Below are 22,500 nucleotides of genomic sequence, written 5' to 3'. Positions count from 1 at the left end.
ACTCACTCAGATGTACTTGTGTGCAGCTTGGGTGTTATTTGTTGAGTTTTATATGTTCAAGGAGAGAGATCCAGGGAGATCTCTCACTCTGCCATGCTTCTGACATCACTGACAAATAAACATCTTTAACAGCTGCACTTACAAATTGGAGAATTGGAAAGAAAAAAAAATGCTACTACTAATAATCACTTCCTGAGAAACTTGTTTACAAAGTTCTGTGTTCTCCTTTTTATAAAACAAATATCTTGATTGCTTGTTTTAATTCTGGCCATCAGAATTAAATTTTCATTGAAAATATCATCAAGCTTTGAAGGAAATTCATTATAATACAGAGATATCAATAGCTAGAAAGAATGTGAGATTATAATTTTCAACTTTGCAAATTTAAAGGTAAGAAAAATTATCCTGGGTAAACAAACAGCAAAAGGAACATCATGTTCATATATTCTATGTAATTCTGAGTACTTATTTTAGGTATAAAAAAGTTTATGTGAAAAACATGCTTATTAATTATTTATTCCCTGAAATTGATAAATTTTGGCAAAACGATGTCCTTTAGTCAGTTTCACCAACATCTGATCATGAAAATGAAAATGTTAATCATAATAAGATCTATGTTTAGTTCTAGTTCATTTCAGCTATGCCACATTAATACACAAATATATGTTATATGTAGAATTAGACTAACATCTTGCATTTGGGAAACATGTAGAATAACATTATATTGTTTATATTAATAAAAATAGAATAAATACTAACATCAAAATTTTGTTATGTGCCATATACAGTTCCTTGGCCAAAACAGAGTTTTAGCTACAGATTTGTAACTAGGTTTAGTCATTCATGACAGAAATTAAGCAACTTCATGATTACCAGAGAGTAGTAAATATGTATATATGCAAAGGGATCCCTTTTTTCTCTCACTTAATGTTGTTTGAATATCGTTGGATTTACAGACCTTGTTATCACACCATAAAATTGCATCCTATATTAAAAAATTTTATCTTAACAATCTAGTTACCTAATGCTTACATACTTTCCTCATCAAAAACTACTTAGGTTATTTAAAAATTTAAGTCTTTTGTTTTTGGATGGATAAATGTCACATAGAAAAAAATATTTACTTGACAAGAATGTCTCTTTTTTATCATATTTAAAGAGATATTTTCATTTTCACATGTAGTAAATATCAGTGTGTTTTCTCTTTAAAATATAGTGTGTGCACATGTGTCCCTGTTTATTTATTTATACATATGTACCACTAACTTAAAAGTTGTTTCTGTAAATGAGATGAGGCTGGGGTCCCCATTTTGGCTGCATTCTACACATTAGGGAGGCATGGAGAGAGCAATGATGATAATCTCATAACTATCACATAATACTTGTCCTAGTCCCCGGATGAAAAATTTCTTAAAATCAAGATTTTACTTGATAATAAATTTTAATGTATATAGATTTAGTTCTATTTTTCTCACCTTGTGAACCTTTCACTTGTATGCAAACTTTACATTGCTTCTCAATGTTTCAAATTCGAAAAACTCAGCTGAAGAAAAAAAAGAGGAAATGAAACAGCAGTGAAGGGTGAGGGGCTCTAGTAATTCACTGTTTAAATAGCTAAAGAAAGCTGGGCAAAATGGTGAATCCTGGGGGATGCTTCCTTCTGTCCAGTGGTGAGAATTGCTGAGAGGTACGTAAGTGGAGCTGACAGAGCAAAGTCCAGTTTTGTCCTATGTTCTCTTTATAAATTTATTTTCTTTGGCATTAAGTCCATATGACCTTGCATTTTTAGAAGGAGAGTTGAGAAACGTGACAAATTGTAGGATAAAGTATTCTGAAGCTTCTCTATACCGTTCATCTGAAGAATCTACTCATTGAGGCCATAGTAGAATCTCTGAATTTTGGTAAAACTCTGAGTCACAAAATTAAAGATAAAAATATCCTCACTAATATTCAGGATAGCCCATTTCATTTTTTAGACAAATATATATTTTATTTCATATATAACTAGGAAAAATTTCACATCAATCTCTAGATCTAAATATGGCATATATATATATATGTGTGTGTGAAATATATATATATATATATATTTAAATTAGAACTAAATTTGCAAATCTATTTTAATTCCTAACATTATTTTGCTGTTTCCTTGGTAATATTAAATGTTGCTGGCTCAGTGAAGTTTATTATTTGAATATTACAAGAATGTAAAAATTTTGAGTTCTACCCTAAAATCTGGAGCATTTCAATTCAACTCAACAAGCATTTATTGAGACTCCAGTAGAAACCCTTCACTAATTCACTGCTCTAGGCTTTGAGGATACAATATAATCTCTATTCATAAAACCATATACAGATATATAAGGTACCATGTATTAAGGTCAAGTATAGAATTTTGCTAACTATAAAGTAACAACACAGATGAGGGAATCATTGACTTTTCCAGGAATCAATGATATTAGAAAGGGCTTCAGTGGAGGATCTGATACTAAGGTCAGTTTTGGAATTCACTTGAATCATGAGAAAACTTTTTTTTAATGGAAAACAAAGTATGTGCAAGTGAATACTCACATAAGGTAGCCTATAGATTTTTAAGATAGTCAAGTTGTGGTGGATAAGTCGCAGATGATAAGGAACAAAAAATTGATTAAGAACAGTTCATGACTGATTTCCCTTTGCATAATACCCTCTAGGTCCATCCATGTTGCTGTAAATGATAAAATTTCACTTTTTATGTGGTATGTATGTACCACATCTTCTTTAATCAATCTATTGGCTATTGTAAATAATGCTGCAATGAAAATAGGGATGCATATATCTTTTCAAATAGGTATTTTGGATTTCATCGGAACTGACATAAGTCAGACAGAAAAATACAAATACCATGTAATATCACTTATATGTAGAATATACAGAACAATGTAAATGAACAAACAAAACAGAAATAGATTCACAGATACAGAGAACAAACTAATGGTTACTGGATGAGGAAGTGCTGGGTGAAAAAGGAAGGGATTAAGAAATACAACTTGGCAGTTTCACAATAGTCATGGGGATGTAAATTACAGCATAGGGAATATAGTCAATAATATTGTAATAACTATGTATGTCGTCAGTTGGGTACCAGACTTATTGGGGGAATCACTTTATAAATTAGATAGATAGATAGATAGATAGATAGATAGATAGATAGATAGATATAGATATAGATATGTCTAACCACTATGCTGTATACCTGAAATTAATATAAAATAATACTGAATGTCAACTGTAATTGAAAAAAAATAAAAGAATAAAAAGAATGATTCATGAAAACCTGGTATGTTTTTGGTATAAATATATTTTTTTTAATTTATTTTTACAGAATCAAATGAAGACTTGAATGGAAATATAACATCTTCAGTTAGTGTTAGACTTCTCAATGGAATTAGCAAACCTATTTTATTAAATGAACTTGCTAGAAGCAGTTCTCTATGTAATTGCACTAAGTAAATTTTAAAGTACAAAATAATTGGGCTATGCATAAACAAAAGTGAACTTATTATTAGGAAACCTGGGAATTAAGAATCTTAGTCTTCCCAGCCTTATTTCATTTTCTTTTTAATTTTATTCCAGCTTTATCAAAATATAACATTAGTTGCTTATATTTACTTTGTAAAATTCAATAATTTTTTTCAATTCTAGTTAGCATACAATAATATATTAGTTTCAGCTGTACAGCATAGCAATTAGAGATCTATACAACTCACAAAGTGATCACCCCACTAAATCTAGTACCCTTCCCCCATACACACACACACACACACACACACACACACACATATATATATTACAACATTGTTGACTATTTTCCTATGCTATACTTTTTATCTCCATGACTATTTTGTAACTGTCCATTTGTACTTCTTAATTCCTTTGTCTTTTTCACCATCACACCAACACTCCTCAGATCTAGTAGGCTTTAAAATTTCTCTGTATCTCTGAGTTGTCTCTATTATTGTTGTTGTTTATTTTGTTCTTTAGATTCTACATGTATGTGAAATCACATGGTACTTGTCTTTCTCTTTCTGACTAAATTCATTCAGCACAATACCCTTTAGGGCCATCAAGCCAATATCTTTTTCCATCCCCTTCCTTTTAGTCTCTGTGTGTCTTTTAATCTGGAGTGAGTCTCTTGTAGGCAGCATATGTAGAGGTCTTGTTTTCTTATCCATTCAGCCACCCTAAGTCCATCAAGGCAATATCTTTTTCATACTCTTCCTTTTAGTCTTTTAATCTAAAGTGAGTCTCTCTAGGCAGCATATGTAAGGGTCTTGTTTTCCTATCCATTCAGCAACTCTATCTTTTGGTCAGAGTACTTAATTATTTTCCATTTGAGGTACTTGGTGATAGGAATGTAGTTATTACCATTCTTTATGTTTTTGATGTGTTTTTTTTCTGTATTTTTTATTAGTTTCAAGTACACAGTACATTTGTTAGACATTTATGTAGTTTATAAAACGATCCCAATAATTGCTCCTTCTTTCCTCTGGTTTTCCACTTAGCCAATATATTAATGTTAACTGTATCCCCTATGCCATGTTCTCGATCCTCATGACCATCTATCAACTACTAATTTGTACTTCTTTAACCATTCACCCTATTCTCCCAGCCCTCCAACCCCCTATCCCCTCTGTCCATCATCAATTTGTCCTCTATATTTGTGAGCCAGTTTTTGATTGGTTTGTTCTTTTTGTTCCTTAGGTTCCACATATAAGTGAAATCATATGGTATTTATATTTCTCTTTCTGACTTATTTCACTCAGCATAATTAACTCTAGGTCTATCCAAATGGTAAGATTTCATTTTAATAGCTGAATAATAGTTCATTGTATAGATAAGCCATAATTTCTTTATCTAATCGTCTGCTGCTAGGCAATTAGGTTGCTTCCATATCTTGGTTATTGTAAATAGCACTGCATATATTAGGGATGCATATATTTTTACGAATTATTGTTTTGGTTTTCTTTGGATAAATAGTCAGAAGTGCGATCGCTGGGTCAAAAGGTATATTCATGATTATTTTTTTGAGAAATGTCCAGACTGTTTTCCATAGCAGCTGTAGCAATTTGGAATTCCACCAACAATGTATGAAGGTTTCCTTTTGTCCGCATTCTTGCCAATGCTTGTTGTTCTTTGATTTATTGATGATGTGCATTCTGACAGATGTCAAATGATATCTCATTGTGGTTTCAATTTGCATTTCTCTGATGATTTGTGAGCTTGAGTATCTTTTCATATGTTTTTTTGGCCATCTGTAGTTCCTCTTTGGAGAAATATCTGTTCAGGTCTCCTGAACATTTTTTAATTGGATTCTTTGGTTTTTGCTTGGAGCTGTATGAATTCTTTATATATTTTTGATTTTAACCTCTTATCAGATGTATCAATAGTGAATATCTTCTCTCAATCAGTCAGTTATCTTTTTGTTTTGTTAATGGTTTCCTTTGCTGCACAATATCTTTTTATTCGATGTAGTGTCATTTGTTTATTTTTTTCTTTTGTTTCTCTTGTCCAGGGAGATATATCTGAAAAGAAATTACTCTTAGTAATATCAGAGTGTTTACTGCTTATGATTTCTTCTAGAAGTTTTATGGTTTGGGTCTTACATTTAAGTCTTTAATTTATTTTGAGTCTATTCTTGTATATGGTGTAAGAAGGTGGTCCAGTTTCTTTTTCTTTTTTGTATGAATATGTCCAATTTTCCCAACACCATTTATCGAAGACACTGCCTTTACCCCATTGTATATTCTTGCCTCCTTTGTCATATATTAAGTGAGCATATAGGCATGGATTTATTTCTGGACTCTCAATTCGGTTCCATTGATCAATGTATCTGTTTTTATGCCAGTACCATGCTGTTTTAATTATTGTAACCATAGTATAGTTTGACATCAGGTAGTGTGATACCTCCAACATTGTTCTTCTTTTTCAAGATTGCCATGGCTTTTCTGGGTCTTTTATGATTCCATATACATTTTAGGATTATTTGTTCTAGCTCTCTGAAAAATGCCATTGCTATTTTGATAGAGATTGCATTGAATCTACATTGCTTTGTATAGCATGGCCATTTTAATGATGTTGATTCTTCTTACCCATGAACATGGTATATGTTTCTATTTATTTGTATCTTCTTCAATTTCTTTTTTCAATGACATAATTTTCTGAATACAGATCTTTTATCTTCTTAGTAATTTGATTCCCAGGCATTTTATAGTTTTTGATACAATTGTAAATGAGATTGCTTTTTTTAATTTCTCTTTATGAAAGTTAATCATTGGTGTATAAAAATGCCACTGACTTCTGAATATTTATTTTGTACCTTGCTACTTTACTGAATTTATTTATCAATTCTAACAGTGTTTTGGTGGAATCTTTAGGCTTCTCTACAGATACTATGATGTCATTGGCAAATAACAAAAGTTTTACTTCTTCCCTTCCAATTCAGATAACTTTTATTTCTATTTCTTGTGTTATTGCTGTGGCTAAGACTTTCAATACAATGTTGAAGAGGAGTGGTGAAAGTGGGCATCCTTATCTTATTCCTGATCCTAAAGAAAACACTTTCAGCCTTTCCACATTGAGTATGATGTTAGCTATAGGTTTGTCTTATATGGCCTTTATTATGTTGAGTTATGTTCCCTCTATTCCGACTTTGCTGAGAGTTTTTATCATACATGGATGCTGGCTTTTGTTCAACACATTTTCTTCACCTATTGATATGGTTTTATGGTTTTTATCTTTTGTTTTGTTAATGTGGTATATCACTTTAATTGATTTGCAGATACTGTACCAACTTTGCTTTCTAGGAATAAATCCAACTTGATCATGGTGTATGATATTGTTTATATATTGATGAATTTGGTTTGCTAATATTTTGTTGAAGATTTTTGAAGCAATGTTCATAAGAGATATCGGCCTATAGTTCTTTTTTCATAATGTTTTTGTCTGGTTTTCGAATCAAGGTAATGGTGGCCTCATAAAAAGAATTAGGGATCCTTCCCTCTTCTTGAATTTTTTTGAATAGTTTGAGAAGAGGCGTTAATCCTTTTTTGAATGTTTGATAAAATTTGCCTATGAAGCCCTCTGGTCCAAGACTTTTGTTATTTGAGAGGTCTTTGATTACCGATTCTATATCATTGGTGGTAATCATTTAGTTCAGATTTTCTGTTTTCTGACTCAGCCTTCAGAGATTGTATGTTTCTAGGCATGTGTCCATTTCTTCCATATTGTCCAACTTGTTGGCATATACTTGCTCATAGTATTTTCTTATGATCCTTTGTATTTCTGTATGGTCCATAGTTATTTCTCCTCTTTCAATTCTGATTTTATTTTCTGAGTCCTCTCCATCTTTTCTTTGATGAGTCTGGATGAGGGTATGTCAATTTTGTTGATGCTTTTGAAGAACCAGCTCTTGGTTTCATTAATCTTTTGTGTTATTTTTCTAGACTCTATTTCATTTATTTCCACTGTGATCTTCGTTATTTCATTCCTTCCATTCACTTTGGGCTTTATTTGCTGTTCTTTTTCTAGTTTTTTTTTTTAAGTGTAAGTTTAGATTGTTTATTTGAGCTTTTTCTTGTTTCTTGAGGTAGGCCTGTATTGCTATGAATTTCCCTCTTCAAACTGCTTTCACTGTGTCCCATAGATTTTGAGTCATTGTGTTTTCATTTTCATTTGTCTCTAGGTATCTTTTGATTTCATCCTTGATCTCAATGATAACCTATTCATTGTTTAGTAGCATGTTATTTAACTTCCATGAGTTTGTATATTTTCCAGTTTTGTTCGTGTAGTTATTTTCTAGTTTCATACCACTGTGATCTGAGAAGACAGTTGATACTCTCAATCTTTTTAAAGTTACTGAGACTTGTTTTGTGTACTAACATATGATCTCTCCTGGACAATGTTCCTTGTGCACTTGAGAAGAATATCTATTTTGCTGCTTTCAAATAAAATGTTCTGAAAATATCTATTAAATCCATCTGGTCTAGTGTGTCTTTTAGGACCATTGTTTCCCTGTTGATTCCCTGCCTGGAAGATCTGTCCCTGTTGATTCCTTGCCTGGAATATCTGTCCATTGAAGATCTGTCAATGGAGTGTTAAAGTCTCCTACTATGAGTGTTTTACTTTTGATCTCTCCTTTTATGTCAGTCAATAATTGCTTTATGTATGTAGGTGCTCTTATGTTGGGTGCATATATGTTTACTAGAGTTATGTCCTCTTGATTTATCAATCCCTTTATCATTATGTGATGCCCTTCTTTATCTGCTATTATAGCCTTTGTTTTAAAGTCTATTTTATCTGATATAAGTATCACTACCATGGCTTTTTCTTTTTTCATTTTCATTTGCATGAAATATTTTTTCCATACTTTTACTTTCAGTCTGTGAGTGTCATTTGATCTGAAGTGGGTCTCTAGTAGACAGCATATACATGGGTCTTGTTTTCTTATTCATTCAGATACCCTATATCTTTTGATTAGATCATTTAATCCATTTATATTTAAAGTGATTACTGCTAGGTACATAGTTACTGCCATTTTATATTCATATTTATTATTTCTATTTTCTTTTTCACCCCTTTCCTTTTTACAGAAGCCCTCAACATTTCTTGTAACTGGCTTGTTGGTGATGAATTCCTTAAGCTTTTCCCTGTCTAGGAAGCTTTTTATCTCACTTTCTATTGTAATTGAAAGCCTTCCTGGGTAGAGTATTTGTCGTTGTAGATTCTTTGTTTTCATAACTTTGAACATTTCTTGCTAGTCCCTTCTGACCTGCAAAGTTTCCACTGAAAAGTCACTGGATATTCTTATGGAGGGGGGTACACTTGTAAGTAACTAGCTGCTTTTATCTTGCTGCTTTTAAGATTCTCTCTTTGTCTTTGACCTTTGCATTTTAATTATGTTTCTTGTGTGGCTCTGTTTGAAATCCTCTTGTTTGAGACTCTTTGTACTTCTTGAACTTGTATGTCTAATTCCTTTGCCAGGTTAGGGAATTTTTCTGTGATTTCTTTAAATAGATTCTCAATCCCTTGCTCTCTCCCTTCTCCTTCAGGTACTCCTATGATTCAGATATTGTTACACATCTTGTTGTCCCAGAGGTCTCTTAAACTATTCTCATTTTTTTTTTATTTCTTTATTGCTTTTTGTTGTTCTGATTGGGTATGTTTTCCTATCTTGTCTTTCAGTTCACTGATTCAATCTTCTGCTTTGTCCAATCTATTATTGAATCCTTCGAGTGTATTCTTCATTTCAGTTATTATATTCTTTGTTTCTGTCTGGTTCTTTTTTATGGTTTCTATGTCCTTTTTTATGCTTACTATCTCTCTTTGGAGGTTCTCATTGTGTTCATCCATTCTCCCTAAGTTCGTTGAGCATCCTTATAACCATTATGTTGAACTCTGTCTCTGGTATGTTGCTTGCCTCCATTTCATTTAGCTTATTTTCTGGAGTTTTCTCCTGTTGTTTCATTTGTATCATTTTCTTTGTTTTCTCATTTTATTAGCCTCTGTGTTTATTTCTATGTGTGAGGAATATTTGTTTAGTCTGTTAACCTTGACTTAATGTGGAAGGTGTCCTTTGTAGTCCACTGATGCATACTCCCTGATCCCTTATGCTGGGGACTCTGGACGTGATCTTTGTGTGGGTTGTGTGTGATCTTCTGTTGTTGACACCTTTATTGTTGTTAGTACATCAGTGAATGGAATTAACACTCAGGCTGACTAATTGTGGCAATTAGCTATATATGATAAGAGTTGCTGTGTTGGGGCTGACCCCACTGAGTGGGATTGCCCTAGCAGGTTTATGTACTCATTGCAACCACCCTTTGTGTGTACTACTAATGGAGCTGGCTCCATTGTGGTCTGGGGCCAGCCTCCAGATATGTTGCTTGTTGGCTCCTTGGGAGGGGATCTCCAGTAGGCCAAGGACAAGTGCTGCTTTTGATTGCTCAGGGCTATATGATGGGAACTGCAGTGTGATCCACAGATGTTTTGTTGCCTATACTGGATCTATAGGTAAGTGGAAGAGATAACGCTGTAGGCAGAGGTCTGGTTATCCCTCGCCCCTTACCTAGGGCATTTTAGCAGAGAGACCAGCACTCCTCAAGGCCTGACACAGTCTGTCAGTTGCATGTAAGTCTCTGAAACTGGATGAGCCTCTGGATGATATGCATGTTGGGTGGTGCAGGGACCCTGGGAATCTCCTGGGTCTATTGAATAAATTTCCCCCTGCCACTGCAGTGTCAGTTTATATGCCAGAGCTCTCTCTGTAGCTCCATGTTTTTAGTCATAGCAAGGTCTGCTGCTGCCCACCTTGGACCTTAATGAGCCACCCCAGGGCAGGGGCAGCTGCCTATCAATGTGCAGCAGGCACTCTGTGTATTGGATGAGTCAGGAGCTCAGAGAGACAAGGGATCTCAGGCCAATACAGACCTCCGCGATCTCTTCATCAGATATTGCAGCTTGTACAGGCAGCATTGTTTTCCCCAAAATGCGCTTACTGTGCTAGCCAAGGTCTGTTGCTTGTGCAGACTGTGCCACCTTAGAACCAATCAGGGCACGGGAAGCTGCCTGTCAGTGGGCTACAGGTACTTCATGGCTTAAGTGAAACAGGATCTCAGGGAGACAAGATCTGTCCGGACAATACAGCCTCAGTTTTGTTGCAACTTCTGTGTTTCAGAGTTCCCGCTATAGTCACATTATCATGGCGAGACTAGATGCTGTCTGGGCTGTCAAAGAGCCCCTTGTGCCTGCAACTGATTTCCATTCAGTGCCCACCCTGTGCTAGCCAGTTTGTTGCCTGTGTGGATTGGGAGACCTGAGGGGGTTTGGGGGGTGAAGGGGCAGGGCAGTGGGGAAATGGGTAGACATATAACATTTATTCTTTATGGTAATAAATAAGCATTCTGATAAATGACTATGTTTTGTATATCCTGAGTATATCACTAAACTTAGAGTTTTATTTATGAAGATACCATGTATCCTAAAAGTAACTAATAGCAATGATATTTTGGGAGAACTCAATATAATATAAATATTCTACATAAAAGCCATAAAAATGTAAATATTTTATATAAAATTCTGACAGTTTCTACATCGTGTCACATTGCTCCAGCTATAAAAAGTAGAATAAAAAGATAGACTAAAAATATTATATATACTTTTTAACACATCAAAGAGTTTTAGATGCAAAGAAAGCTAAAGGAGATAAATTCTAGAGTGAAGCCCTTCCAAGAGGGTCAGCAATCTGGAGTAGCTGAGAGTGTTGTCAATTCTTAGCATGTGTTGGCGGAGAGACAGACTCTTCATGGATGGAGGAAATTTGCTTGTGTTGAGAGAGATCACTCATGATCTTAGAATTTGTAGAATCCCTATATGCAGAATTAGCTCTCCTTGCACATTTACTGGTTCTACTTCAATACACAAGTAGGAATGCAAGTTAAAAAAAACCAAAATATATTATTTAATGCTTAAAGTAAATTGGCATTATCAATATATTGAAAAATTTATAACATGAAGAAGTAAAATATATGGCAATATTAATAAAAAAAGATTGAGGGATATATAAAATTATAATTTTGCAAGATATTTACATTATTCATTAAGCTGTAATTGTTAACCTCTGGAAATATACTAGAAAAGTTTAATAGTTAAAAGCCAACAAAGGAGATAAAAGGGAATAATAAAACTTTAACCTAAAAGAAGTTAAAAAAAAGACAATGAACTAAGAACAGATAAAATAGCAAGCTTAATCCCTGCCAAATTAGTAATTATATTAAATATAATTTATTTAATATTATAAAATATAAGCATTATATTTATTATAATATATTATAACTATTATAATATTAAAAATATAAATGGTCTAAATTCTTCAACTAGAATAAAGTACTTTTTAGGCTAAATTAAGAAGGAAAAAACCTAATTTTTATACTGTTTATAAGAGAATTACTTAAAAAATAAGAACACATATAGATTAAAAGTTAATGTAGAATACCATGTAAACCATAAAAAAAAAAATGGTGTAACATAAGGAAATGCAATTTAAAACCACAATGATACATGATTACCTATCCATTGCATGGCTAAATGAAAAAGATGGTTAAAACTATGTGTTGTCAAGGTTATGAATCAACCAAAACACTCATACATTGGTTATAGGAGTATAAATTGGTACAATCTCATTCAAAAACTGCTTGACAAATATTAAACATATTCTTAGAAATACCATTCCTAAGAAAAATTAGTGCATGTGCTCTAAGTAAATAAATAAAAAGTATCTGTACTAAATGTTTCACAGAAGCTTGTTCACAATAGTCCAATAATGGAAAAAGTCTGGATATCCATCAATAATAACAATGAATAGATTGCAATATATTCATATAATAAAATACCACACAATAATGTCAAAGAGAAACTAACACAAACCAACACAGATTAATCTCAATATAGTGAATGAAAAAAAGTTATGCGTAAAATTGATTATGTTGTATAATTTCATGTTTAGGAATTTTAAAAATAGGCAAAGTTAATGTTTGATAAGAGAAATTAGAGCAATGGTTGCTTGAGAGGGTATGTTATAGACAGGGAAGGGACAGGAGGTGATTTTTGGAGGAGGAATAGACATTTGGTTACATGAATATGTACAATACACACCAACACACAAATAAAAATTCATTGGGCCATAACTTAAGATTTGTGTTTTTTACTATTTCTGAATTATACCATTGATAAAAATATAAAAGAAAATATTTTCCAGAAATCAAATCAAATCAAATACAAAATTACTTATCCTCAAAACACGTTATCTTCAACAATTTTTCTATCTCTGCAAAAGGCATCAGTAACACAGACTCAACACCTCAGAGTTCTATTAAATTATTTTATTTCCTTACTTCCCACTTTTAATTGGTCACCAAGTCTCACCAATTTTTTCTCAATAATGTTTATTAATTGTTTCCTATCCTTTCTCCTGGAAGAAATAATTTTCTTGTTTAAGCTCTTTAGTCAATTTTTATAATATTTCTAAGTTCACTGTATAGTCTTTATTTCTTCCCACTTTCAGCATTTATTACATTTTGCTATAATTAACTTTTCTACAGCCTAAATATCTGATTACGCAAAAACTTTTAAAGCCTCTTATGGACTAGAAAGTAAAATTATAATGCACTCTATAAATACAAATTACTATTCCACACTTCTCTCCTTTACTTTCAGGTGTTCCTTCCATGTTCACATCAGTCCCCAATGTCACAGTCATATGGAATTTATTGTTTATGAACACAGCTCAAACTTTCTAACTACCATGAATTTACTTAAACCATCTGACCACCTAGAATTTTCCATAGTCTCCCTGAAATTTAGCTCAGAAAATTCAATATTATGTCTTTAAGTCCATAGACACTAATTGATATCTCCCATGATTTCCCCAGGTTTTGCTCTATATGTAGTAATTTCGTACTCATCTTACACTTAGTTTTCAATTACTTAATGGTTTTTCTCTCTTCTGTATTGTCTTTTTTATGCTGATATTTCCTGATGTTTCAGAGTATAGTGCATATATAATTTGCTTAATTAGTTTTGAATTGAGTTAATCTTATTGGCTATCGATTATTGTTTTCAAGTATTTTTTCTTTAGAAATGTCCTAGCCTTGATATTCTAATTTTTAAAAACACAATTGATTTCATTTTTAAGAGTCACATTTTTTCAAAATTAAACAATGGAATCACTACAAAATCCTAATGCTGGCTATGGATAACACTTAAAATAATGCATCGATTATATTAAAAAAAAAAAATTCTCGTGAAAGCCAGAGGGAGAAAAGAATTTCTACATAATGCTATGACTTAAAGAAGGAGAAATTATATACAATACATAATTTCTAACCCAAGATTGCCATTTTTTCCTTAGTTTGGGAACAAAATGATCACATTGATAAACTTTTGCTTATTATTTCTCATCATGTTGGCCTTACACATAGCGTACTGTGCAACTAAAACAACGAAGGAGCAAACTGATATATTAAAAATTCAGCATGTTCTTGCAACAATTTTTTTTTTTAGTTTTATGTTAAAGCTTATGAATTTATTTTCCAATACCTGGTATATTGACAACACAAGTATTTAGCAGCAATTATTCATATTATTTTTTACTTTTTTTTGACATGTTTAAAGTTCTCCTTTCAAAGTTTTTAATTCAGTTTATTCTTTATTTTTTTTAATTTATGTATTTTTATTATGGTGACATTAATGAAATCCAGTAAGTTTCAGGTGTACAATTTAACAGTAAGGGATATACATATTACATCGTGTGTTTACTACTAATAGTTAGATTTCTTTCTGTCACCACATATTTGACCCCTTTTATCCCATCTACCTTTCTCTCTCTCTCCTTCCTCCCTCCCCAAATCTCTGGTAACCACTAGTCTATTGTCCATGTTCATGAGTCTCTGTATGTTTGCCCTGTTTGTTGTTTTTGGCTTTATATCCCACATATAAGTAATATCATGTGGTTTTCAACTTTTTCTGTCTGGCTTATTTCGCTTAACATGATTATCTAGAGGTCCATCCAGGTTGTCACAAATGGCAGTATTTCATCTCTTCTTATGGTGGAATAACATTCCCTTGTATATATGTACCATAGCCTCTTTATCCAATCATTTATTGTAGGACACTTCAGTAATTGCTTCCATGTCCTGGCCACTGTCAATAATGCCGCTATGATCATTAATGTGAAAATATCTTTTTGGATATGGGTTTTCAAGTTTTGGGTGTAAATACCCAGTAGAGGGATTGCTGGATCATATAGTAGGTCAATTCTTAGTTTTTTTGAGGAACTTCCATACTGTTTTCCTTAGTGCCTATACCAATCTGCAGTCCCACCAGCAGTGTATGAGGTTCCTTTTTCTCTACATCTTCTCTATCATTTGTTATTACTTGTCTTGTTGATAACAGCTATTCTAACAAGTGTGAGATGGTATCTCATTGTGGTTTTGATTTGTATTTCCCTGATAGTTAGCGATGTTGAGCACCTTCAACATCGCTATTTGAATGTCTTTTCTGGAGAAGTATCTGTTCAGATCCTCTGCCCATTTTTTGACTGTATTTTTTTTTGTTTTGTTGTTGTTGTTGTTGTTGTTGTTGTTGTAATTGATATTTGGGATATTAAGCCCTTATCAGAGGCATTGCTTGAAAATATATTTTCCCATTCAGATAGTTGTCTTTTTACCTTATTGACAGTTTCTTTTGCTGTACAGAAGCTTTTAAGTTTGATATTGTCCTATTCGTTTATTTTTGCTTTTATTTCCCTTGCTTTGGAGGTCAAATTCATAAAATCCTCTTTAAGTACAAAATCCTTAAGTTTAGTACCTGTTTTCTTCTATGTATTTTATTGTTTCAGGTCTTATATTCAGGTCCTTAATCCATTTTGAGTTAATTCTGGTATGTGGTGATGGACAATAGTCTAGTATAATTTTCATTGTATAGATCCTTCACATGTTCTGTTAAATTTATTCTTAGGTATTTTATTCTTTTTGTTGAAATTGCAAGAGGAATTATTTTTCCACTTCTTTTTCTGACATTTTATTATTAGAGTATATGACCACTATTTATTTTTGAACATTGATTTTGTATCCAGAAATTTTACTGTAGTCATGTATTATTTCTGGTAGTGTTCTTGTGGAGTTTTTAGGATTTTCTATATAGAGAAATAATGACACCCACAAATAATGACAGTTTGAGTTCTTCGTTTCCTATCTGAATGCTTTTTATATCTTCTCTTGCCTGATTGCATTCGCTAGGACCTCCAATATTATACTGAATAACATTGGTGATAGTGGACAGGTTTGTCTTTTTCCTGATCTTAGAGGGAAGGTTTTTAGTTTTTCATCATTAAGTAAAATGTTGGGTGAGAGTTTGTCATAGATGGTCTTTATTATGTTAAGATACTTTCCTTCTATAGCAATTTTGTTAAGTGTTTTGATCATAAATGGATGCTGTAGCTCGTCAATGGCTTTTTCTGTATTTATTGATATGATCATATGATTCTTATAGACATATTTTTATGTGGTATATCACATTAATCATTTTGCATATGTTGAAATATCCCTGTGTCCCTGGGATGAAGCTCACTCGATCACGGGGCTCCCATATTGGGAGATTAGATATTAATAAGTGTTATGTCTTTTTTGGTGCATGATTCCCTATATCATTATGAAGTGTCCCTCAATATCTTCCTTTACTTTTTTTTATTTTGAAGTCTATTTCATCTGATATTAGTACCACTACTCCCACTTTTCTCTGAATGCCATTTGCTTGAAATATCATTTTTCACCCTTTCACTTTGAGTCTATATTTGTCTCTGGAACTGAGATGTGTCTCCTGGAGGCAGCATATGGTTAGATTTTGTTTTTTGACCCAATCTGCAACTCTGTGCCATTTTTATTGATGAGTTCAGTCCATTTACTTTTAGGGTGATTATTGCAATATGAGGTCTTTTTATAGTCACTTTATCTTTGCTTTCTGGTAGCTTGGTGTTTCCAATGCTTCCTTTTCAATGTGTTTCTGTTTGGGGTTTTTTTGGGGGGGAGGTGGGTTTTGTAGATTTTCCCTCTTGTCCTTGTTTTATATTATATATGTCAGTTCTTAATCTTCGGCCTGTGGTTACCATTACAGATATGTAAAGAATAGTTTATATTTATATAAACTATACAAATAGTAGTCCATTTCTTTTTCATGTGCCTTATCTCCATTCCTCTTTGTGAATTTGGATTTTTGAATCCTCTCTTTTTCTGTTATTGTTGTCTCAATTTGTTTCTCTGTATGCTGAACGTTCATTACTACCTTACAATAGTAAATATCTCCTTATCGTTTAAGCTTATAATGCCCTGTTAATAATACGGGTTGCACTACTCTGCTTCTATCTGTCTGCTCATTGCCTTACTCATAGTTATGTATTTTTTTTGTCATTTTGTTTTATGTGAGCTGACCTCTTTTAGTATTTCCTGTAATGCAGGCCTTGTAGTGAAGAATTCCCTCAATTTTTGTATGTCTGGAAAGGTCTTTAATTCCTCTTCATATCTAAAGGAGAGCTTTGTTGGATACATTATTCCTGGCTAGTAGTTCCATTCATTTAATAGTTTGAATATTTGATTCCACTACTATCTTGCTTGTAAGGTTTTGTCAAGAAGTCTGAGAATAATCTAATGGGTTTTCCTTTATTGATTAGAGTGCTCTTTTCCCTGGCTGCCCTGAGAATTCTTTATTTGTCATTGATTTTTGATAATTTTAATACGTGTATTGGAGGCTTTTTTGGGTTAAGATAATTGGGTGTTCTGGGATTCCAAGCTCCAGCCCATTCCATAGATTTGGGAAATTTTCATCAACTATTTGTCTGAAAATGTTTTCTAATCCCCAGTCATTTTCCTCCCCTTCAATAATGCCCATAATTTTATGTTTCCTCTCTTGATGGTATCAGCTAATTCTTGCAGTTCTCTTACATTATTTTTTTTCTTCTTTCTTCTAATTTATTTCTAGATTTCTGTCTTCAATATCACTAATCTTTTCTTCCATTTGGTCGACTCTATTTTTCAAGCTTGCTCTTTCATTTTTCATCTCTTTCAGTGTGTTCTTCATCTCTAAAGTTCTATTTGGTTCTTTTTGAGGGTTTCAATCTTTTTACTAAAAAAACTCATTCTGCTGATCTAGTTGTTGTTGTCATTGTTTTTCTATTCGTGGAATTGTTGATATGCATTATTTTGGATCTCATTGAGTTTTTTCAGATGTACCATCCTGAATTCTCTGTCATTGTTTATGGTGTTTATTGAACTATTTCTCTGCCTGGGCATTAATGGAAGTGTATTCTGCCTTTTTTCCAGGAAGAAGATTTATTATATAAAGTCTCTCTTCAACCTGTTACTCAAGAGTTTTTCTTTTTATTTTCAGTAGATGGCTTCTAAGCCATTTGGATCCCTGCTTTATATAAAGTCTTTAAAATGTCTATTTTTCTTAAAAATATTCAATCACTCTCTCTACCTTCAGTCTCAGTTCCTGTCATTATTAAGAACAGTTTTGGTAGTGTTTGTTCAGATTCCTCTGATACTCCGTGGTGTTTGGTCTTGGAGGATATGTGGGGAGAGGCCCTTTGGTTTGGGGGATGGGGGCTGTGGCTCAGCCTGGTGTTTTGCAACCATGGCTGGTAATAATCAAATGTTGCTTCTCTGCAGTCCCTACGATCTGCTTTCTGCCCTGATCCCTAGGCACTGCTGCTGTGTACAGCTCACAGCTCTCTCAGGTAGAGTTGTTCAGGGAACCCGCTACACCTTCTCCCCTCCCCTTTCTTCTGCAGGGCACTCAGGCTACAAGAAGCAGCCTCTTCTTTTCTCAGTCTACCTCTGGATTCCAGGGTTTCTGACCTGTGGTAGCTCTTATTTGCAGATCCCTCGCTCAGACGTGCTTGTGTGCCAGTTGGGTGTTTTTTTGTTGAGTTTCAGATGTTCAGCTCATTGTTGTTTCAAGGGGAGAGATCTAGGGACATTTGCCATATTTCTGATGTTACCCACAACAATTTCTTAAAGTGAACTTTAAGTTAATATGGTACCATTTGTTAGTCACTAGGAAAGATCCTGAATGTGCCAATGTTTCTTTCAGTTCAGATAAACATTGATAACATCAAAGCTTCCTCTAAATTATTTGTCTTACCATGCCTTAACTGAATTTCAGAATGAAATCTTGCAGTTTTTCTTTATTTTGGTTAAGTCCTTTTCTTTTCTTTTCTTTTCTTTTCTTTTCTTTTCTTTTCTTTTCTTTTCTTTTCTTTCTTTTCACTTTCTTTTCTTTAAACACTGCTTCTTCACTTCTTCTTCTTCTTCCTTTATTCTTCTTCTTCTTCTTCTTCTTCTTCTTCTTCCTTTTTTAATAGACTTGCTCAGTTAAGGTAATAATTAAAAGGCCTCAGAAAATGTTGGCTTATAGTTTAAGTTAGATTTTGACATGCTTAATTCAGCTTATTTCCTGTGGAGTGTGTAGGTCTCTAGGTCTTTAATTTGGATTGAGGTAAATACCTAAATTTATTTAAATTTTAAATAAATTTTTACTTTTGTTACCTCAGTAACAAAAGTAAATAATGTTCTTTTTAGTTAGGATGTCTGCATATGATTCTATGCAGAATCTTAGGAAAGTAAATGAAATAATAGTGTTAAAGGTGATTTAAATAATAGTTCAGTCTGCATCTTTGGGGTAAACGTAATATTCTGCTTTAAACAAAGGGGTAAGTTAATATTTATTTATTTATAGTTATTAATCATTTCTATCTTTATTTAATTTACTCCCAGTCTCATATGCCAGTTTTTCATTTGGAACTATGATAATTTTCTCTATTTCCTTTTTTTTTTAATGTTTTATGTCTAGGCTCTAGATGTTCATTTTGTAGTTACCATGAGGTTTGTATAAAATGTCTCAGAGAAACTAGAAAAAAACTTGACAAGGCACCTCTACTGCTGATCTCTGCTGCTCTTGTGCCCTCGTGGTCCAGTCTGCAGAGCTGATGGGAGCCCTGCTCATGGAGCAGCCGGGCCTTGTGAGGTAAGGGATCTCCCTGGGGCTTCCCTGACAGTCCAAGTGTGGTAACTGGGCAGGTGACAGGTGTCCTTTCAATTACACATGGAACTTCTGTGCACCCCCACCACACCTTTCCAGGTGGACTCCAAGCATCATGAACATAGATGTGGAGTTCCATGTCTGGCACAACTACCCTTGGAGCAAGTTGTCTGCCAAAGTGAAGCAGAGTCTTAGAAATTCACAGAGAGAATATGAAAAGCAGGTTGTTCTGTACTGTATCTACAATCAGTTATTATATAGAAATAACTTAGTTGTAACATATCAAGAAAGATTAATGTAAATACTATGAGGAGCTTCTGAAGTACAGTGATCACTTCATGCTGTACCCTTACCATTTATTGGATATTGTAGTAAAGGGCCTGCGAATAACATCATTTCCATATTATACTGGGATTATGGAGGACAATATGAACAGTGGAAAAACTGATTTTTTTGCCCAATTTACTGCTTCTAACTGTTTAAGTCTTCTTGGCATAAGAAGAAACCAGTACATTGATCTTATGAATCAATATAGATCATCAAAAATTGTTTTTCAGAAGGAAAATGGCCCATGAAGTCGGTGGAATTTGCCACCAACATGGTGGTATGGTGGTTGCTACAGGCTGCATATATCACAGAAGATGACATAAAGATATGCATCTTGCTTGAGAAATACACTATTGATAAGATTATCAATTCAGGCCTTCAACTCTCTGGATCACTAGATTATAATGTTAGTATAACATAGGACTTATTTTTCTGGATGTACCAATATCTTATGACAATTGTATAGTAATTTCTTCTTTTGAGGGTTTTTTAATAAATCTAGTGCATTATTTTGTAACTACTCTATGAGATATCCGTTTCAATAGATGAGCATACACTAATGTTGCAGAGATTGGAAATGTCCTTGAAATAGACTTATCCTTGGTTAAGAATGCTGTATCAATATATCACTGATTTGGCTTTGCCCATAAGAAGGGACAAGTAATAAATTTGGATCAACTTCATTGTGGGGAAATGTTCTATCCATAAACAAATTCAAGAGTATTTTAGGTCCACAAAAGATGCTCATTGAATGATGGGGAAAGTAGGAGTCCTGTACAAGAAGCCTCATCAGCTACTGACACTGACACAAATAGTTAAAAAGATCCAGCTGACAGTCAGTGTAAGCGGTTTGAGTGTGTCTACAAGACATATAAAGCATATTGAATTCCTGTTTGACTCAACTCTCATTGCCTTCTTAATGATGGGAAATCTTTCACCATGCAGTCACAATGTTCAAAGTTAGCAAACTCTCAGCTGAGTCCCTGGACAGCCTTCTTATAGAACTAGAAAAGGTTCAGAGAACTGGCGAAGAAGCACAAAAGTATTTTGACTATGCACTTACTCTGAGAAACACAATACTTCTTTTTCACCATAATAGAGATCTATTTCACAAACTGCACAGCCTGAGAAATACAATTATGGTTTTCCTCTGGATCTCTTACATTGCAAAAGTCTACTTGGGTTGGACTGTGCAACTTGCAGCAGAGTTCTAAACAAAAATTATGCACTACTTGTTTCCATGGTTCCTCACATCAATGGATTTGGCCTGTCATCAGCTGTGCCCCTCAGCATATTGGACCAGCTATCACAAAAGTCAGTTCTGTCTGGTTTAACATCATCTCTTTACTGACCAAAGGTACAAGACTGCAAAAACTGCCAGAGATATTCCAGTGTTATGACCAATTTCTAATAATGTCTTGAGGTCGTGATCCTAGGATAGTTCCCATGTCAAATGTGCTCATGATCTTGAATTATGCTTTAACACATTTGGTGGTTTTGGTTTAGAGTCATGGTTTGCATGGGACAGAAGAAACTGTCCACATACCATTTTCATTTGATAACACAGATCTATATGGAGAGTTTACTTGTGTCAAAACTCATTCCAGGAATGTGCTTCAACACTGGATATTCACAGAGGCTAGTTTTTCAAGTTTGCTTTCAAAGTCATCTTATGTTAATTTGGGAGTTCCACTTCTTAAAAAGAATTTAATATTTAAAGATGATGTCTTATCAAAATAGAGTGGATGGTCACCTTCCACATTTCTTATTTCTAATCTTCATTTACAATAATTTGTTTACACCATTTGTTACTCACACTTTCTGCCTTTTTTCTTTTGTAATGTTAGCTTTATAGTGCCAGTCATAGCTTTATAGCTCCTGTACTGCAGTGTAATTCATGCTTAACTGATATTAAAGTTTGGGAAATATGATCACGTTTTTGAATTTTTCCTCATCATCACACCTCTTAGTGCAACAAAGAGATTTTTAGCAGTCAAGGTATTTTTTACCTTGAGACAATCTGCTTTTTTTAAATAAAACTGAAGATATGCGTTATAGACTTTATGATGACTTATGTTTATAAGCAGTCACTAGGAATATTGCAATGGTTATTTTATGTTAGTTTATCAAACATAAATCTTGTTTAATTTTATATTTTATTACTTTTTCTTTAGGGGATCATAGGAAGAGGTGGAACTCTACCTCTGAAAGGACTTCTTGGTACTTAACATAGCAAAACTATAAATTAATATCCACTATTGAGAGATGATGTGAAGGTGTGTTAAGTATTCCTATAGATGTCTGTAAATTATGTATAGCAGTTAAACATTGTTGAAAGTATGTAAATCAGTGTAGTATTGTATAACTTAACCTCGATTGATAAGGTCTTAACTCAATGTCTGACTACACATTGACATATCATAAGAAGCTTTGGAAAACATTCTATTTTTAAACATTTATAGATGGACTTCTATTATTTCTCACACTGGGTTTTATATATGCATTGGATCTTTATGGAAAACCAGAATTTATTTTCCATTAGCA

The 22,500-nt window shown here is 33.4% G+C and overlaps 1 pseudogene; it reads left to right on the top strand.

Moving 5' to 3' along the window:
- The first annotated feature begins 20,200 nt into the window (after nucleotides 1–20,200).
- The window catches only part of LOC120593281 (protein FAM91A1-like), a 3,059-nt pseudogene continuing 759 nt past the window's right edge, over nucleotides 20,201–22,500 (top strand).

This window comes from Pteropus medius, unplaced genomic scaffold (genome assembly GCF_902729225.1).
Source record: "Pteropus medius unplaced genomic scaffold, Ma_sr-lr_union100, whole genome shotgun sequence".
Taxonomy (NCBI): domain Eukaryota; kingdom Metazoa; phylum Chordata; class Mammalia; order Chiroptera; family Pteropodidae; genus Pteropus; species Pteropus medius.
Note: the sequence above shows the minus strand (reverse complement) of the source record. Positions and strands in the feature narration are given on the sequence as shown.